Consider the following 19,143-nt stretch of genomic DNA (forward strand, 5'->3'; position numbering starts at 1 on the left):
AATTTCTTTATCCATTCATCAGTTGGTGGACATTTAGGCTCTTTCCATAATTTGGCTATTGTTGAGAGTGCTGCTATAAACATTGGGGTACAAGTGCCCTTATTCATCAGTAATCCTGTATCCCTTGGATAAATTCCTAGCAGTGCTATTGCTGGGTCATAGGGTAGATCTATTTTTAATTTTTTGAGGAACCTCCACACTGCTTTCCAGAGTGGCTGCACCAATTTGCATTCCCACCACCAGTGCAAGAGGGTTCCCGTTTCTCCACATCCTTTCCAGCATCTATAGTCTCCTGATTTGTTCATTTTAGCCACTCTGACTGGCGTGAGGTGATATCTGAGTGTGGTTTTAATTTGTATTTCCCTGATAAGGAGCGACGTTGAGCATCTTTTCATGTGCCTGTTGGCCATCCGGATGTCTTCTTTAGAGAAGTGTCTATTCATGTTTTCTGCCCATTTCTTCACTGGGAGTAGACCTGATTTTTAAATAACATCAATGATATGAATGATTCAGAGATCATTTATTTAGCAGCTTCACTCAGAACCTACATGGCTAATTCACCTGGTATAGTGTTGATACATAATAAATGCTCAACAAAAGTCTTTTCAGTGGACAAATGAATGAATGGAACCTTAGTCTGTAAGGATTTGATGTAATAAGCCGTGGGGAGGTACTGAATCAATTACAGTATGACAGTGTAATAGTTACTCTAGCTATTTATTGTTGCAGTTGGAGTTAAACAAATGGAGTCCCAGGCTCCACTTAATACATGCTACATATGTGACCCTGGGCAAGTTACTTAATCTTTAAAAGCCACAGTTTTCGGGGCACCTGGGTGGCTCAGTCAAGATCCAACTTTGGCTCAGGTCATGATCTCACAGTGTGTGAGTTCTAGCCCCATGTCAGGCTCTGTGCTGATGGCTCAGAGCCTGGAGCCTGCTTCAGATTGTGTGTCTCCCTCTCTCTCTGACCCTTCCCCACTTACACTCTGTCTCTGTCTCTCAAAAATAAATAAACATTTAAAAAATATTTTAAAAACCCACTGTTTTCTTAGCTGAAAAATGGGTTAATGATAGATAATATCTTTCTTACATTGTTAAGAGAATTAAGTAAGGTAATCATATAAAGCATTTGGCCCAAAAGCCTGATTGTTACTAAATATTTAATATGTTAACTGCTGTCATTATTATCATCATCACCATTCTGTAGACATACAAACAATGTGGATAGAGGACGTAAAGATGAATGTTTGCCAATTAGCTGGATAGACTGTGGAACTTGATTTCTTTTAAATTGTGATAATTTGTTTTTTAGTTGTTTGTCATGTTCACTCATAGGCTGCAGAGAGAGAAGGGAGGAATATGAAGCTTGTGTTTTTGAGTCATCTGTAGGACTTTATAATGGTCATCCTTCTATAAAATAGCTGGGGCAGTGATGTTCTACTTCCCCCAAAATCTGTTTATATCAGTGACCTTGTTTTTTAACAGTTTAAAAAATACTGTCACTATTATTAACACAATATAACAAGGCCAATTTCACTCTTAACTGCACTTTTGTAAAGTTTATTATAGGGAAGAGTAGTCAAGGGAGTGAGTTTTTGAGATACCTTATTCTAAAATCTATAAATGACTCGCCACAACTATCAAAATACATTCTTACATGTATTTAAAAACCAGAACATGTATCTTATTAATCATTGAAATCCTTAAGATGAATTGGATGGCACAACAGCTACCCTTTTGGGTTTAGGTAGTGTTCCTTCATGAATCCATGCCTAAATCTTCAGTATACAATTTTAGGTGCCTCATTCAGCCAGTCCCAGTGGTATTTCAGCTTTTAGCTTTGGCGCTCCGGTTATACTTTTTCTTATCCTTGGCAGGACAGCCACATTTGCCACAGATTGACTTCTGAAGGTGGTAGGCCTTAGAGCCGTAGCAGGGTCACAGCTTGTGTGTCTCATTGCTGTGTTTTCCAAATGATGATGTCCCCTCCCTTGTTCTGCAGCTGAGACCAAAGAGCAATGTTCTTACAATTCTAATGCTGACTATAGTTATTTCCAAACCCTCCTTTATCTTTTGTTTTTAACTGAGTTCCCTATTCATTGTTGTTTTCACCTGTGCTAAAGAAGCATCTTAGGGAACCTTATGTGTGTATATGTATACACAGATAATGCTCTGACTCAGAGGTTGTCTGTAAAGGTTATCAGAACAAGGTAAGCATGTACTTTTTGACTGAATGATGCTCAGCTTCTAAATAGTACTAAATGGCATCCTTTTAGTATGGCATCCATTGCCTGAAAAATGTCTACACTCTATGAAACTTTTGAAGACCTCTCATCTACTGAAATGTATTTCCACTTAGGTTACTGGTACAATATTGTATTTTGATATCCCAACCTAGGATGTTAAGTTCTAAGGACTCTGCATTATGTCAAGATATACAAAGATTTTCTTAAGGCTATGTAGTTCTTCTCACCTTTTTAGGGAACAGAGGGGTAGTGTATAATATATTGTTTTTCACAAAGTAGGAATTTAATACATACTTGTCAGTTGAGTTAAGGAATGGACGAAACTAGAGAAGAGGTCAATTATATGAGGGGGAACAGCTCAAGGATCTGAAAACAGAAGTTTCTAACAGTGAGAGACTTTGAGATGAGGAAAGTTCATGAATACTCTAGTTTAACTTCAAGAGCAACAAAACAGCTCTAAGTAATCACAACCCTCACAGGCTTGTCAGGATAGTACTTTTTTTTATTATTATTATTTTTTTTTATTTAAAATTTTTTTTTAAGGTTTTTATTTATTTTTGAGACAGAGTGAGACAGAGCATGAATGGGGAGGGGCAGAGAGAGAGGGAGACACAGAATCGGAAGCAGGCTCCAGGCTCTGAGCCATCAGCCCAGAGCCCAACGCGGGGCTCGAACTCATGGACCGCGAGATCGTGACCTGAGCTGACGTCGGACGCTTAACCGACTGAGCCACCCGGGCGCCCCTGGATAGTACTTTTATTAGAGAAATAAAATAAATACATTTATATCAAGGATTTGTTTAAAAGTTAACACTTTATAGCATTTTTTAAACTATGAAATGGCTATTATAGAAGCCATTGGAGGCTACTATAGAAGAAAAAATTTTTTTAATGTTTATTTTTGAGAGAGAGAGAGTGCAAAGAGGGGAGGGGCAGAGAGTGAGGGAGACACAAAATTCTAAGCAGACTCCAGCCTCTGAGCTGTTAGCCTGACATGGGGCTCGAAATCATGAACCGTGAGATCATGATCTGAGCCGAGGTCAGATGCTTAACCAACTGAGCCACCCAGGTGCCCCAACTATAAAATTTTTAATTATTAATATTCGATCAAGAAAGGTTTTGGGGTGCCTGGGTGCTCAGTTGTGTGTCTGACTCTTGATTTTGGCTCAGGTCATGATCCCAGGAGTGTAGGATCAAGCCCTGCAAAGGGCTGTGCACTGAGCATGGAGCCTGCTTAAGATTCTTTCTCCTTCTGCCCCTCTCTGCAGCTCATGCTCTCTCTCTAAAATAAAGAAAGAAAGATTTTGTAGTTTACCTAGAACTAACTAGAACACTCTCTTTATTCTAATTTAGTAGAGGTAGGTGTGTGTGTTACCTATTAAAATATAAATTAAGAAATTTAACTTTTAAATAGTATAACTATTCATAAATTCATAAATATTCTTACCTATTAAATATGTGTGTGTTACTGCCCATTGTTAGTTTACTTACAAAAATAGGCTCACCCATTCCAGGTTATTTTGATTTTTTTTGTTTTTGTTCTTTTTTAATCTAAGATAAATAGTAGGGATATTGGTAAATTGAAATCTTAGGGGCAATAGGTGGTATTGCAGAGAAACTAAAAATAGCAAGTTTTGGGCTTAGTCCTTAAGGAATGTGTGCTTTTAAGTTATGCAGTGTACATGTATCTGAATATTTATTCTTAGAACTTCAAGTATTACTTTATGTAAATCCCCAGTCTCTAGCTTTACCCTGAGCTTTGGACTCATTTTTGAATGAGGAGCACCTGGGTACCTCAGTCAGTTAAACATCCAACTCTTGATTTTGGCTCAGGTCATGATCTCATGGTCGTGGGATTGAGCCTCATGTCCAGCCCTGGGCTGGCAGCGTGTCTCCCTGAGACATGCTCTCTGTCCCTCTCTTTCTGACTCTCCCCTGCTCACACACTCTCTCTCAAAATAAACCAAGTTAAAAAAAAAAAAGAAAAGAAAAGAAAAAAGAATCTGTGGCCATTAAAAAAAAAAAAGAATGAATGTCTTACTTTAGTATGTTTTTACTCCATCTGACACCAAACTACCTTCTCAAATCTGATGCTCTTCATGTTTTCTTTTATGAAGAAAAATAATTATTTCATGTATACAAACAAATCTAAAGGAAATATAATAAACCTGAAATGAAACACTATAGGCACATTTGAAGTGCCCCTTTCTGAGTCAGTTCCTCTCCCTCTTTGCCTATAAGTAATTTTTATTCTGAAATTTTTTTTTATCATTTCCATGCATATTTTAAACTTTTAATTTATATTGGAGATATATAAGCCATATTATAGTATTGTTCTGTGAACTTAACTTTATATACAAAATATATCTGGAAGGATACACAGGAAATTAGTCATATTGGTTATCTCCTGGAAGGGAAGCTATACAACTGAAGGAAAGACCAGGATGGGGGAAATTCTTATAATTTTAAATCATGTGTTAGCTCTCAAAATATAAATTAAGAGATTTAAAATTGTAAATAGTATATTCATAAATTCATAAATACTCATCTATTAAATATTCCTATTTAACCGTAGAAATCTTACTTGCTTTTTATGCATATTCATGTTTCTGTTTTCGAGACTTACTCATGTTGAAATGTAGCTCTAATTCATTCTCTTGTGTGAATGTACTAGTATGGTTTTTTTTTCATTCTTGTCTTGATGGATATGTAGGGATTTTTTTTCCCACTCAGTGTTTCACTTTTATAAACAATGCTACCATATAATGCTTTATTAAATATAGTTCCTAATACACATGTATAACAGCTAGTGTAAGGCAGAATTTCTCAAGAAGTGGGCCCTGAGTGGATTATAGGTGTACGAAAAGAGCTTTCCTTTAACCTTCAGGATGGCCAGGTGTGGCAAGAATACCATGGGATATATGCGGGAAGAGCCTTTTAGACTGAAGAAATAGTAAATACAAAGGCTTAAAAAAGAGAGCAAGGTTGGTTAGTTTGAGGAGCAACCAAGTGAGATAGAAGAAGAGGGGTAGGAGATACACCAAAAAGTAGGAGGGAGAGCGTACAGTTCTTATGGGGTCTAGTGTGTAAGGACTTGAGTCTCAGATCAAATGGTAACCCCTCTGTAGAAGTTTCCCTGTCTGTCTCCAAAGTTAGTGTTTCCTTGTCTGTGTTCGCAAAGCATTTGTCTGTTATTAGTTTTGGTAAGGTAGTGCTAAACATATATTATCTGTTCATTTCACTAGACTAGTGGTTTCCGAAGTATGGTCCAGGAAGCCCTTGGGGTCTCTGAGACCCTTTCAGTGTGTCTGCAAGATAAGTTATTTTCGTAGTAAAACTGAGACATTGCCTTTTTCACTTTCTTTTGCTCACAGTTGTACAGTGGAGTTTTCCAGGGGCTATATGGTATGTGGTATTGCAATAGACTGAATGCAGAAGATAGGAAAATGTAGATGCTTCTATTAGTACAGACATTTAAAAAATTTGCAAAAATGTGAAACATTTAAGTGAATTAACAAATATATTTAATTTTTTTAATTTTAAAAATATTTTAAAATTTTCTTAGTTTTAATTTCTAATAGAATAAACATTAATAGATATAATTCATATAAATAAAAGCTCCTTGGGGGTCCTGTGATAGTGTAATTTATAATAAGAAATACATGTTTGGTCCCCCTTCCCATTCCTGACACAGAACTCCTAAAACTTTGGAATTTCCTTAGTGAAGAAAGCAACACAGGTCTTTCTCTGTGTTAAGGAGATGACTTTTGAAAAGCCCCTAGGTAACCTGAGGTTGGAGTTTGTTGCCTGGGAACCAACAGTGATTAAAGAGTTGGAACTTTTAGTCCCATCCCCTGACCTCCACGGATAGGAAAGGGGCTGGATGTTGAATCAGTTACCAGTGGCCAGTGAATTTATCTTGCTTTTTTATTTTATATACTTTTATCATTTGTATATTGCTAAGGAATTATATTGTTTAGTTTTTAATTTTTAAGAAAAATATCTTCTGAGACCTAGTATTTTTTACTGTATGTTGGTAAGATTTATCTGTATTTTTACATTTGCAGTACATCTGTTTTGACTGTTGTGTCCTATTAAATTGTGATAATACCACAGTTTATCCATTCTTCTATCAATGGGCATTTGGATTGTTCCCATTACTAACTGTGTTTCTGTGTGTGTTCTTATTCATGTCTTTGGTAATGGTATATGAGAGTTTTTCTTGGGTATTTATCCAGGAATGGAATTGTTGGGTCATGAGGTATATGAATGTTCTACTTGGTTAGGTAATGCTAAACTGTTTTCCAAAGCATTTGTACCATTTTAAAATTTCAGTTGCATTGTATGAGAGTTCCTTTTCTTGATTCATATCCTTTCCAAAACTTTGTAGACTTCTTAATTTTACTCTAATAATACTGTTTTTATTTACTTTTTGTATTGTAGAAAAATTAAGTTATTTGGTTATTTTTTTAAACAAGCATCCCCATAGATAGAGAGTAAAGGAGGTATGAGGTGGCTGCCCCTAGCCAGATACTTAATCACCTCCTTCTCCCTTGTATAGAATAATGTATATGCCTCAGGCAACCCAGGGTTTTTTTTACCTGGAGGAAGGGGAGGTCCTTTGGAAAGTGTCCATTTCTGGGATGCTGCATTCTGTATAGGATACCTTGGGGGCGAGGGGAGACTTGCAGGTGGAGAGGTCTGGGTAATGGGTCCTGAAAACCTGCTTGGTGCTGGGTTGATCAGAAGCTGAGGCTAACGAAGCCCAACAGTATTACTTTTTAAACCATCTTTTCTATGTTACTGTGTTAATTCTTTTGAGTTTTTTTTTTCTAGTTTTATTGAGATATAATTGACATATAACATTGTTTAATCCAAGGTGTACAACATAATTATTTAATATATATATGTGTGTGTGTATAGCAAAATGATTACCACAATAAGTTTAGTTAATATCACTTACCTCACATAATTATAGATTTGTTTTCTTGTGATGAGAGCTTTTTAATATCTACTCTCTTAGCAACTTTCAGATATATAATACAATATTGTTTTGATGGTGACTATATGTAACCATACTGTATATTACATCCTCAGAACTTATTTATAAGTGGGAGTTTTTTTTACCATTTGTCTACCTTTACCTATTTTTGCTCATCCTTAACTCTGGCAACCACCAATCTGTTCTGTATCTCAATGAGTTTGGTTTTTTAGATTCCACATAAAAGTGAGATCATACAGTGTTTGCCTTTCTCTGTCTGGTTTATTTCACTGAGCATAATGCCATCAGTGTCCATCCATGTTGTTGCAGATGGCAGAATTTTCTTCTTTTTGTGGCTGAATAATATTCCATTTTTTATGTATATATACAGTTGACCTTTGAACAGTGTGGAGGTTGGGACACTGCACAGTTGAAAATCCATTTATAACTTTTGATTCCCCCAAAACTTTACTAATAGCCTACTACTGACTGGAATCATTACTGATTCCATGAACAGTCAACTAACACATATTTTGTATGTTATATGTATTATATGTAGTGTTCTTTCAATAACAGGCTAGAGAAAAGAAAATGTTATTTTAAAAATCATAAGAGAAAATACATTTACAGTGCTGTACTGTATCAGTAAAAACCTCGTGTATAAGTGAACCCATGCAGTTCAAACCTTGTGTTTCAAGGGCCAGCTTATGTATAGTACCACATTTTCTTTATCTCTTCATTTGTCACTGGCCACTGAGGTTGTTTCCATGTCTTGGCAATTGTAAATAATGCTGCAGTGAACATGGGAGTACAGATACCTTTTCGAAATAGTGATATCTGTTCATTCTGATACATGATACCTTAAGTTCTTAAGTTTCGCATTTCTAGAGAAGGATTTTAATTTACTGTTGATAACGTTTAATTTTTAACCCATTCCATAAATTTTGTAATTGTCCTCATAGGTTTAAAAATCTAGTAGATGTACATATCCTTAATCTTCTCTACCTGTGGGAACAGGTGTTTGTTTCTATTCATTTATATTTTCTTTTATATATCCTATTGGAATTAGAAAATATATAGGTCTCAAAATAGATATTTTTATTTTCTATATTTATATTACTCTTTTTATTTAAAAAAAATTTTTAATGTTAATTTTTGAGAAAGAGCATGAGTGGGGGAGGGGCAGAGAGAGAGGGAGACGCAGAATCTGAAGCAGGCTCCAGGCTCTGAGCTGTCAGCACAGAGCTTGGCTCAGACACACAAACCTCCAGATCATGACCTGAGCCAAAGTCAATACTTAGCCAAATGAGCCGCCCAAGTGCCCCTATATTACTCTTTTTAAACTGTTGTGGCATTTCTAGTATTAGATTAAATAAAAGTAATGTCAGGAGTCAACTTTGGCTTTTGTTTGTAAAAAGGATAATTCTTATAATGATTTTCTGTCTTATAAATGGGCAGTATTGTACATATACTTTTGGTAACTCTGGATCTTCATTTGTAACATCATGTAGTGAACACTGTGGCTCTTTTCTCAATATCTGTTTTTTCTTTTGAATCTGCCTGCAGTTTCATGTCAGTATCCACCATCCTTATCCACATTCACCTAGCCATGTTGTTTGGGGTAACTGCTTCACCTCCAGCTGTAGTAGTGGGCCTTTGAGTGGTTTTAGCCAATCAGATTCCATTTTCTGATGATGAATTAATTCCAGGTGGACATATAATTTAGGCTGGTCTAAACAAGGTACATTTCAGAACTCTTGCTTAGAATTCTGGCACAGAAGTATTCCGTGGCTGGCAGCCTTCCTTTAGCACTGGAGAATCTGGCTTTGAGAGGAAGCTTGTGTTATGGATGGCAGAGTGAAGATACAGAGGGAAATTTCTCGATGATGTTAACTGCTGAATCTGACAACCTTGAAGCAGATCCTCCCCTGGATTTTAGTTATACAAGTCAAAAAATTCGTATAGTGTTTAAATCCCTTGAATTGAAATAATGTTACTCGCAATAGAGTAGTAATTGAGATCCTTACTCTGATTTTTATATTATATTATTTTATATTATATATTATATTTTTATATTATACCTATGTATCATGAGTAATTCCCCTTTACTGGAACTGGCTAGAGATTGCCTTCTCTTCTTTCTTTATTTTTGTTTGTTTTGTTTTGTTTTTGTTTTTGTTTTTGTAAATTCTGTTGTTTGGGCTCAACTTTGGCCAGTTTCCCTCCATTTTCAGTGTCCTATATTGAGGTCTTATTCTCTGTGTAAGAGGTAGGGAAGAACACTGTCTTCCTTCATCTCTCAACTCTTTTTGTGCAGTTCAGTGCTATTCTTTTTTTTTTTTTTTTTTTTTTTTTTTTTGAGAGAGAGCGCAAGTGCTAGTGGGGGAGGAGCAGAGAGAGAGAGGGGGACAGAGGATCGAAGCAGCCTCTGTGCTGAAGCAAACACCAGACAGCCTGATGAGGGGCTGAAGCTCAGGAACCATGAGATTATGACCTGAGCTGAAGTCAAACACTTAACCTTCTGAGGCCACCCAGGTGTCCCAGTTCAGTGCTATTCTTTGGTTAGGAGGGAATGGAAGAGAGAAGAGGAAGAAGAGGAAATGTCAGATAACCTATCTTGCCTTGAAATTCCAATAACCCTTGTTCTTACAGACTCTGCCCTTGCTTCTATTCCATTTGCTCATCCTACCTCCTATAAGGTAAAAGAGTCACCACTTCTCTGGCAAACACTGTAATGAATTAGGAGGCATTCTTGGTATCCAAGTTGAAATTCTGATTTTTTTATTAGAAAGAACCATACATGGTATTCATAGTATTCTGTCAAAAGTGTTTCATGCACATTGAATACTTACATACTTTAATAGGCTTTTATGGGACAACTTAACAAAACTTAACACCAAGTAATACCATTTTTCCTATGAAAAATATGTCTACTGAGATCTCTAGCAACCTGATTATAATAAACATCTTTACAGTATAACTGAGGCCCTAATTGGAGAATGCTTGCATTATACTGTGTTGATAACTTGGTTTCGTGTTTACTGTAAATTTTTTTCTGTCTCTTGCTTTCATGTAATATTATCAGCTGTTTATGTGTCTCTTACTATTCCTGCTTCTAATAACTTCTCTTTACTTCTGTCACAATTCCTTTTGCTACTGCAAATCTGTTTTAGGGGAACTCAGACTGTTTTCACTGATTTCTGGGTAGTGATATGAAAATTAGGAGTGTCAGAAGTCTGCTCTCTAATTATTGCTTTACTTGGACTAGACTTTCTTTCTCTGGCTAGTGTTGTACATGAATCTCCCCTAGGATATAAGCTCCATGAAGGCAGGGACACATTCTCCAGAGGTCTGGTACAAAAAAGACTCTTGGTAAATACTGTCAAATGAACCAGTTACTCTCTGTGACATTAAGTTTCTTGAAAACAATAACTGTATCTTACCCTTCATCTCCCTTTAAAATATTTTAAAATACATTAGAACAGTTTTTTGAACAATTTTCAGTATAGACATGGTATAAAACTCCAAAGGCACAAAAAGATACTCAGTGAAATATGTGTCTGCTGTCCTTGTGTACTAGCCACCCAGTTTTGCCCTCTTGGACCCAACTTCATTATTCATTTTTTAAAAATTATTTTTACATTTTTATTTATTTTGGGGGTGGGGTGGGGCAGAGAGACGGGGAGACAGGGTCCGAAGCAGGCTCTGCGTTGAGCACAGAGAGCCCGATGTGGGGCTTGAACTCAGAGGCTGCAAGATCATTACTTGAGTCGAAGTCAGATGCCCAACTGACTGAGCCACCCAGGTGCCCCTCATTACTCATTTTTGTGTATGTGTGTATCCTTCTAGTGATATTTTGTGCTTGCAAAAGTATCTACATTTATGTCTTTAAAAACATAGGTTTTGAAAAACAATTTGCCTGCCCCCACCCTCAACAGAAACAGAAAAGAGAGGTAGATAATTTGTTCAGGATTACTCAGCTAATTATTGGTAGAGCCAGAGCTGGAAAACTTTTTGAAATTACTACATTACACTCTAATCAGAATGACTTTTCTATGCTAAACTGTTAAAAAAAATTTTAGATTTTATTCAGTTTGGTCCTTGAAGATTCAGTTTTATCATTTGAATTTCAGTTTTTAAACAATAAATTTGTGATATGTAAAGAATAATTTTTGGTTATCCTAGAACTAAATTAATTGAACAAACAGGCAGTTTTACTTTGTGAACATTAATTTTGTATTCATTTCTATGTTGGTGTTCTTACTTAGGAGAACACGTGAATTGTTTTGGTTTCTGAGAAGACTGATCTTGATTTCTCCCTGCTGGAGAAATTTTGGAGAATATTCATATTGTTGAAAATTTTAAGATGGAAAAAGATTAAGTATACAGATGTGCTGAGCAATTTAAATCTTGAACAGAGTCCTAAAAGAAAACATTTTTCAAATACCTAACATTCGAAACCCTAAAATCCAAAGGGAAAAAAAATCTAAACTTTATGTTTCAAAACATAATTGTCAAATTATTGCATTATTGCCAAAGAACCTTTCTGGCCAGATAGACTTAAGAAGAAGCAGAAAAAACTTTAAAAGACCAATAGCACCTTGCTAGCACATTGCTAATAAGGACTAATAGGTACTTAAACTGATGAAAGTGATTCAGACAACAACATATTAACCCCCTACTGTGCCATGTTTTAAGCTGTTAATAGACATTAGCCTTTTAAAGAAAGACTAACACTTTATATTCGTTTTCTAAGCTTTTGATACATTAGTGAACTGTTAGAGCCACTTGCTATATTTGAATCGTATTGCTCAGTGCATTTTCCAGAATACTTTTGAGAATAGCTAACTACTCTGAAAGTTTAGATTCTATGTGTCTTTGACTTCTTGATGTAACTAAGAAATAACTTTATGTTACATTTTGATTACTTTAACTATTTTTTGTAGAAGTTCTATGAGAGGAATAAATGCTGATAATATTTTTCATTGACAGAGAATATTAGATATAGGGAAAATGATTATTCTTAGGGTTTTTTTTATTTTTTAAATTTACATATTAAGGCCAGAATTTTTTCAAAAAATTTCCAGTAGTATTATGTTTGTGAAATTATAAATGTTATGTATAATTGGTTAATTTCCATAAATACATCTAATTCCTAAATATGTGGCCTCTAAATGTATGTATGTATATATGAGAAGAGAGGATTTTAAAAGTGTAATTTGCTTTAAAATGTAAACAAACTTTAATGCTGACCTCTTACAAATTAGAATCGTAACTTAAATTGTTGTTTGGTTATGATGCTTTTATAGCTGTCTGTAGAGATTAATAAATAGTTTTTGGATGTTTTATGTTTGGTGTTTCACAGTAATTTCAGTATAAAGCTAATAGAGATTTCTTGTGGTTTTTAGAATAATTTTGTCTTAAACTGCATGAAATGTTGAAGAATCTATTGACTGTATTAAATAATGTTGTAATGCATGTGATTTGGATATATTAATTTACAAAAAATTGAGGGCTTTGATAATTCTTTAAAGTAAAAACAGAAGCAGAGTGCCTAATTTGTTATACAGATGGTACATTTTTTTTGTGATGACAGAAATGAATGAGACATACACAAAGTGCATTTCTCTTATTTCTCATGCCTATTCAAAACCAAGGGGAAAAAATGAAGTAAAATATTTAATTGAGATTGCCTTCTATAGTTTGTGGACTTATTATCATGCCTACCAAGTTAATATTTGAAGAGTAGGTTTAGGCCTAGGAATTGAGTTCTTTATTGAAGGTAGTATTGGGGCATAACTTTTTGCTAGCATGTCTTTTGATTAAGACCAAGTTATACCAGTTGATCTTCCTTATCCTGGATAGATGTTTTCTATGAAGTTAAAATAAGATAAATCCCTTTTCCATATTATTTTAGTATCAAATTCTCCAATTTAATATCCCACTTAGCTGGAGGGTTGTTTTTTTTTTTTTTTAACTTATAAGATTTTTCTTTAAGTTTGTATTTCTATTCTGAGAGACAACACGAGTGGGAGAGGGGCAGAGAGAGAGAGAGAGAGAGAGAATCCCAAGCAGACTCCACACTGTCAGTACAGAGCCCAAAGCAGGGCTTGAACCCACGAAACAGTGAGATTGTGACCTCAGCTGAAACCAAAAGTTGCATGCTTAACCAGCTAAGCCACGCAGGCGCCCCTAGTTTTGTTTCATAAATTAGAAATAAACAGCAAACAAGTATTAAAAAAAATTTTTTTTAATGTTTATTCATTTTTGAGGGACAGAGAGCATGCAAGCTGGAGAGGGGCAGAGAGAGAGAGGGAGATAACAGAATCTGAAGCAGGCTCCAGGCTCTGAGCTGTCAGCACAGAGCCCAACGTGGAGCTCAAACTCATGAACCGTGAGATCATGACCTGAGCTGAAGTCAGATGCTTAACCCACTGAGCCACCCAGGCCCCCCGAAACAGTGAACAAGTCTTGAATGGCAAGTTTGAGACATTTCTAAAGACTGAAATTCCCTACTGAGAACCAAATGGGTGAAAACTGTTCATTCTTCATATGCAGGTTTTACTACAGTTAGAACAGAGGTAATCAGTAAATTTGGAGACATCAACAATCATTGCTTTCCCCAGCAGCAAGCATACAGAGGTTCATCTTCCTTTTAGTTTTAAATGGGTACCACAGCCCTTGAAAATCCATGTGTTTCTTTCCATGGGAAAAATATTTTCCAGTAAGCAGAGTTGAACAGTTTTGGTGAGGGGAGATAAAAGATACTGACTTTTATCTGTGATTGGTACCACCCTGGTAGCTGCTGCTGCTCCTGCTGCTACTACCACTGCCAATCTGTACTGTGATAAAGTTTCCCAGGCCTGAGGATTCCTTCATTGGATTTATCTTAACATTGCTGAACAGTTACTATGTATAAGGTGCTATGCCAAATACTGACTACTGTTCACTCGAACTTTGTTACTGAATTTTTGTCAAAATCGACCCATACACCGTCACCAATTCTTAGTTGAAAGAGCGTTCGTAAGTGCTGTGTAACACATAACATGTAATATCCTAACCTAACATTCCATAACATCAGATGTTCAGATATACTCATTGTGAAAATTTAAACTAGTGTCTTCCTTATTTGATGGTAAAATTGTGAAGTTAGTGATACTTCACTTATAATACAGCGTTACTGCTTAGATAAACAGATAAAATAAGTTTGTACCTAAGTTATATTAATTTTAGTAGTAAACACAGATTTGGGTTCCTAATAAATGTTACAGCATTGTTTTGAATTTCAAATAAATACAAGTACTATTTTGAAATCAGCAAGTGATGAGAAAAATGTTATAAAGGCAGGCATATGTTGCTTATATAATTAATTGACTTGCTGAATACTAATGTTTTCTGCTTCTAAAATTTCTTCTTACTACCTCCTGCCCCCCACCTTTAGCTTCTTTTTGCTTATTTTGGCAACATAAAAAGGTGTGGGAATAGCAATGTTAGTTGATACATTGTAGCTTGTACTATGTGCCATCCATTACCTAAGCATTTCATGTGCGTTTCATTTGACCTTCACAGTTCTTATGTGAAGTAGCTGCAGTGAGCTCTATTTTACAGATGAAATTGAGTTTAAGTAATTTGCCCCGTCCAAAAAAAAAAAAAAAAAAAAAAAAAACAGGAAGTGGGTAGACCCAGGGTGAGAGCACCTGTTGAGTGATCCCAGTGCACTGACTATATACCTTTTTATACCTTGACAAATTTATCAAAGGGATAAGACTAACTAGGTTATTAGGTATAGATAGATAAATCACATATTCTGTGCTGTAGGAGCTTGTGGTGTTAAAGAAAGATGAATAGCATCTAATTAAAGACAGAATGCTTTGTGAGCTCAGATGAGGTTATGCCAAACTGCCTCTAGGGCAGGGTTATTCAGCCTTGGCACTTTTGATTTTTTGGTCTGTATACTTATTTATTGGGGGTTGGGGAAGGTTGTCTTTTACATTGTGAGGTTTTTAGCAGTACCCCTAGTCTCTACCCATTTGATGCCAGTAGCACCTCCCCACCCCAAACACACACACTTGCAACAAACCAGAATTGTCTCCCAACATTGTCAAATGCTTCCTTGGGAGATAGGGAATAAAATTGCCCCTGTTGAGAACCACAACTCTAGAATTAGAGAAGGCTTATCACATGTGACATTTGAGCAGAATCTTGAGGCCAAATGAAAGTCACATTCTAGATAGAACTATATGTATAAAAACAGGGAGTTGTGAATTGGTATATTACATATGGGAGTCAATAAGATGTTTGTGATGGCTGCAGTGTTTATGGTGTGGAGACCGAAGAGTTAGTAAGAGATAAGTTAATAACATAAATTAGGACCCAGTCTTGTATGTCGTACTAAGAAGTATGTAGATTTATTTTCTACAAGTATGAGGGAGCCACCATAGATGTAGGTAAGTGACAATCTGAATGACCTACACAGTATTTAATTGTCTCTTTGCTTCTTTGTATCTTCTACTAGAGAAGTTCTTTCAGGAACAGAGACCATCACTCTTAGTCACCATCATATCCCTAGTGCCTACCAGGATACTTTGCACAACCTCATGAAGTAGGAAACACAAAAATAGGGAATTGATAGTTGTGAAAATTCGTAGAAGAAGTTGTGGTGGCCATGAGAATGGAACTTGAAGAACTCTGTATGCAGAGAGTGTAATTAAGCATGGGTCCCAGCTACTGGACCATGAAATCTGATGCTCTGTTTTTCCCAGCGCCTTGCTTCCCACGACCTGATGTCAGCCAGTCGTATACAGGCCTTTTCCTGGATGACATGAGATTCCCCTAATGACTTTGGCCTGAGGATTCCCTAGCGGCCTTGCCAAACCTTCCACCTCCCTTCTCATTTTTCTCTCTCCTGTGTGTTTGCAGTGATAAAATCCTTGCAAGTTTAATACCGTGTTGGTGTCTGCTTCTCCAAGGACCTGGCTAACACAGAAATTAAGTGACTTTCAAAGAGGTACACAGATAGTAAGCAGCAGAATGAGTTCTGCAATCTAGAGTTTAAGTCTCTTAGTATATACCTCTAACCATAAAGAGTAAAAGGCAGTAACTTTTGACTCTGACACTTATTTCTCCTAGCCAGTCTTTTGAGTCTAATGGTGTGATAAAATATCATAATTCTGTAGTTGATTATCAAATCTTTAAGAATCCCTGATAGTTATTCCAGATTTTAGCCCAACTAAAAATTTTCTGGCTATTTTTTGTCATGTTGGTAGATAATGATGTGCAATTGGAGAAAATACAATAGACAATGTATGTTTTGTTAAGAAATGTGTTAAGAAATCTTGTCAGATGGCCAAATTTGCAAAACAATTATTATTTTCTTTGATTTTTTTTACTTATTATTGTCACCACTACTAGTAATTGACTTTCTTCTCTGGGTCTTTTTCCTCACAGAAACAAAATTTTGTTTGTGTTTCCATTCATTTACTAGGATTCTAGCTATCACACACAAGGACAAAATAAGGAACAGAATAGCATTGAGATTGGATGCTGGACAGTTGTCAGACTTATTCACCATGTTGGTGACTGACTTATTCCTGAATACCATTTTCACAGCTCATAACCTTCAGAATTATATTTCAGCAAAATTAAAATTATATTATGTGAACATTTTAGGGGGTATTTACTGAGAGTTAAGTCCTCAAATGTTAAATCCTCAAATGTATGCTGTATTCTCTTGGAGACTATTGACATATAAGGAAAAATCATTGAAGGCCTTTCACAAAAATAACTTAGCTTTTTCTTTTTTTTTAGAATATGAAATGTTGAACTTAGCTAATTTTTAATTAGAGATCTCAGAAATATGAAGCAGTGTTCAGTAAGTAGAATAAGTATTAAGAATTTTCCATACTGATAAAATCTACACTGATGGCCAATAAGGTAGAGAGAAGAAGGGGAGGGATGAGGGAGAGACAAGTAGCAGATAGATACGTAAGATAATAGAAAGGAGAAGTAAAGGATAGAAAAAAGGAGTAAATCTTATATGGGCTATGGGCTTCAGCTAACATTTTACTTCGTCTGCCCATTAAAGGACTGAGCTTAAGAGTGCCAAAAACATGCTTAATTCTCCTTGCAGTCTCCAGAATCCACGTTGGTACCTTGAACTTAGTAGTTATTCAAGAAGCCTTTAATTCATAGGTGAGTAACTGGCTAATGAATCCTTGCCCACAGTTGTTCAGACATCTGAATCCTTAATTGTTAGAGTGCTCTGATTGGAATAACAAGAGTCACCTCTCAGAGTAGAAAGTATTCCTTGAAATAATATATCAGCAACAGCCTGAGGGGTAGATTAAGCCAGGGGCCAAATCTAGGCTCAAACCAATTTCCCTACTCTGTTTTGGGGCTTGGTAAATACATCAATCTCTGTTCAGACCTTTTCTAAATATGCAGCTTCCTCTGACTAGAACATTCCCCAACATACTGCTCTGAATAATAGTGACTAGTCCTTAATTTTTATGTCTCTTCTTGATCATTACTTCTTTCCTGAAGTCTTCCCTCGCTAATGGAGGAATCACATACTCTTTGTATGTGTCCCATGCACTATCAAACCTGTAGACTTACTTGCAGTCTGCGTTACTTCCCTTATTCTTCCTCTTAGAATCAAAGATCTGAACCTTTCTTATCTAAAACCAGCATTCTACCTGTGTTCAGAATCCCATCTCCTTGCCCTGGATATTTGTTTCTTTCTTTCCATTTTTCTTTTTTTTTTTTTTTTTTTTAAGTTTATTTTAAGAGAGAGAGAGCGAGCTTGCATGCGCACAAGTGGGGGAGAGGTAGAGAGAGGGAGAGACAGAATCCCAAGCAGGCCCCATACTGTCATTGTGGAGCCCAACGTGAGACTTGAACTCACAAACTGCAAGATCATGACCTGAGCTGAGATCAAGGAGTCCAATGCTTAACCAACTGAGCCATCCAGGCATCCCTGTTTCTTCTCTTTTGTATGTCTTTAATCTCTTTAGCAGTTTCTTTCCAGTAGTATTCAAGCATGCTGAAGTCACTAACATCTTAAAGAATCAACAACATAAACCTTTGTGTCATTTCCCTTCCTAGGATCCATACTTGTCAAAAGCTGTGTCTGTATTCACAGGCTCCACACTGCCACCTCCCAGTCACTTCTTAACCCACTGTAGTTTGAGGGTTTTTTTGCCTTACCAACAGCAATGAAACAAAGGTCACCCATAATATTTAATAGTCTTTATCTTGATTTACTAGCAGCAATTGACAGAATTGCCCTCCCCCTCCTTCTTAAAAGGCTTTTAATTCTGTTTTCTTTCTTTGGTTACAGTGATACTGCAGTCCTCTGGTTTTCCTTCTACCTCCTTTCCCCTCCTCAATTCTACTTTTGGTTTCTTCTTCCTTTGTTATTTATGCAACAGATTACTGAGCTACTAATATTTGATGGGATATTGAGTGATAGGGATGTAATGGTGAATAAAACAGTTGTAAACGTTCTCATCACACACAAGAACTTATCACAAGAAAAAAATGTAACTATGGTTATAGATGTTAATTAGACTTATTGTGGTGATCATTTTGCAATATATAAAAATATTGAATCATTATGTTATACACCTGAAATGGACATATTTCAGTTACACCTCAATTTAAAAAAAGATGTCATTCTTGCAGTAATGCAGCTTACCCTGTCTTAAATATTCTCTGAGGTCTACCTGGGGCTCCTTTTCCCTTTTCACTTTGTAAATATTCAGTGAGCAGCCTCATCCATTCCTCTGACTTCAGTTGTTTATAACTCCCACATGTGTATCCTCAGCCCAGATCTTTTTCTTGAACTCCAGGTCTGGTTACCTCTGGACATTTCTGCTTAATGTCATAGAGACACTTCAAATGTAAGGTGATCTAAA

General features: G+C 36.1%; 1 protein-coding gene and 1 pseudogene across 1 annotated transcript in view; one reads left to right on the plus strand and one right to left on the minus strand.

Moving 5' to 3' along the window:
• TBCA (tubulin folding cofactor A) overlaps positions 1-19,143 on the plus strand; it is a 77,735-nt gene that overhangs the window by 7,167 nt on the left and 51,425 nt on the right. The gene's annotated exons all lie outside the window — the stretch shown is intronic.
• On the minus strand, positions 1,706-8,083 carry LOC109274847 (60S ribosomal protein L37-like; annotated as a pseudogene).

The sequence above is a fragment of the Panthera pardus genome, unplaced genomic scaffold, assembly GCF_024362965.1.
Source record: "Panthera pardus isolate Hobbes unplaced genomic scaffold, ASM2436296v1 HiC_scaffold_2, whole genome shotgun sequence".
NCBI lineage: Eukaryota > Metazoa > Chordata > Mammalia > Carnivora > Felidae > Panthera > Panthera pardus.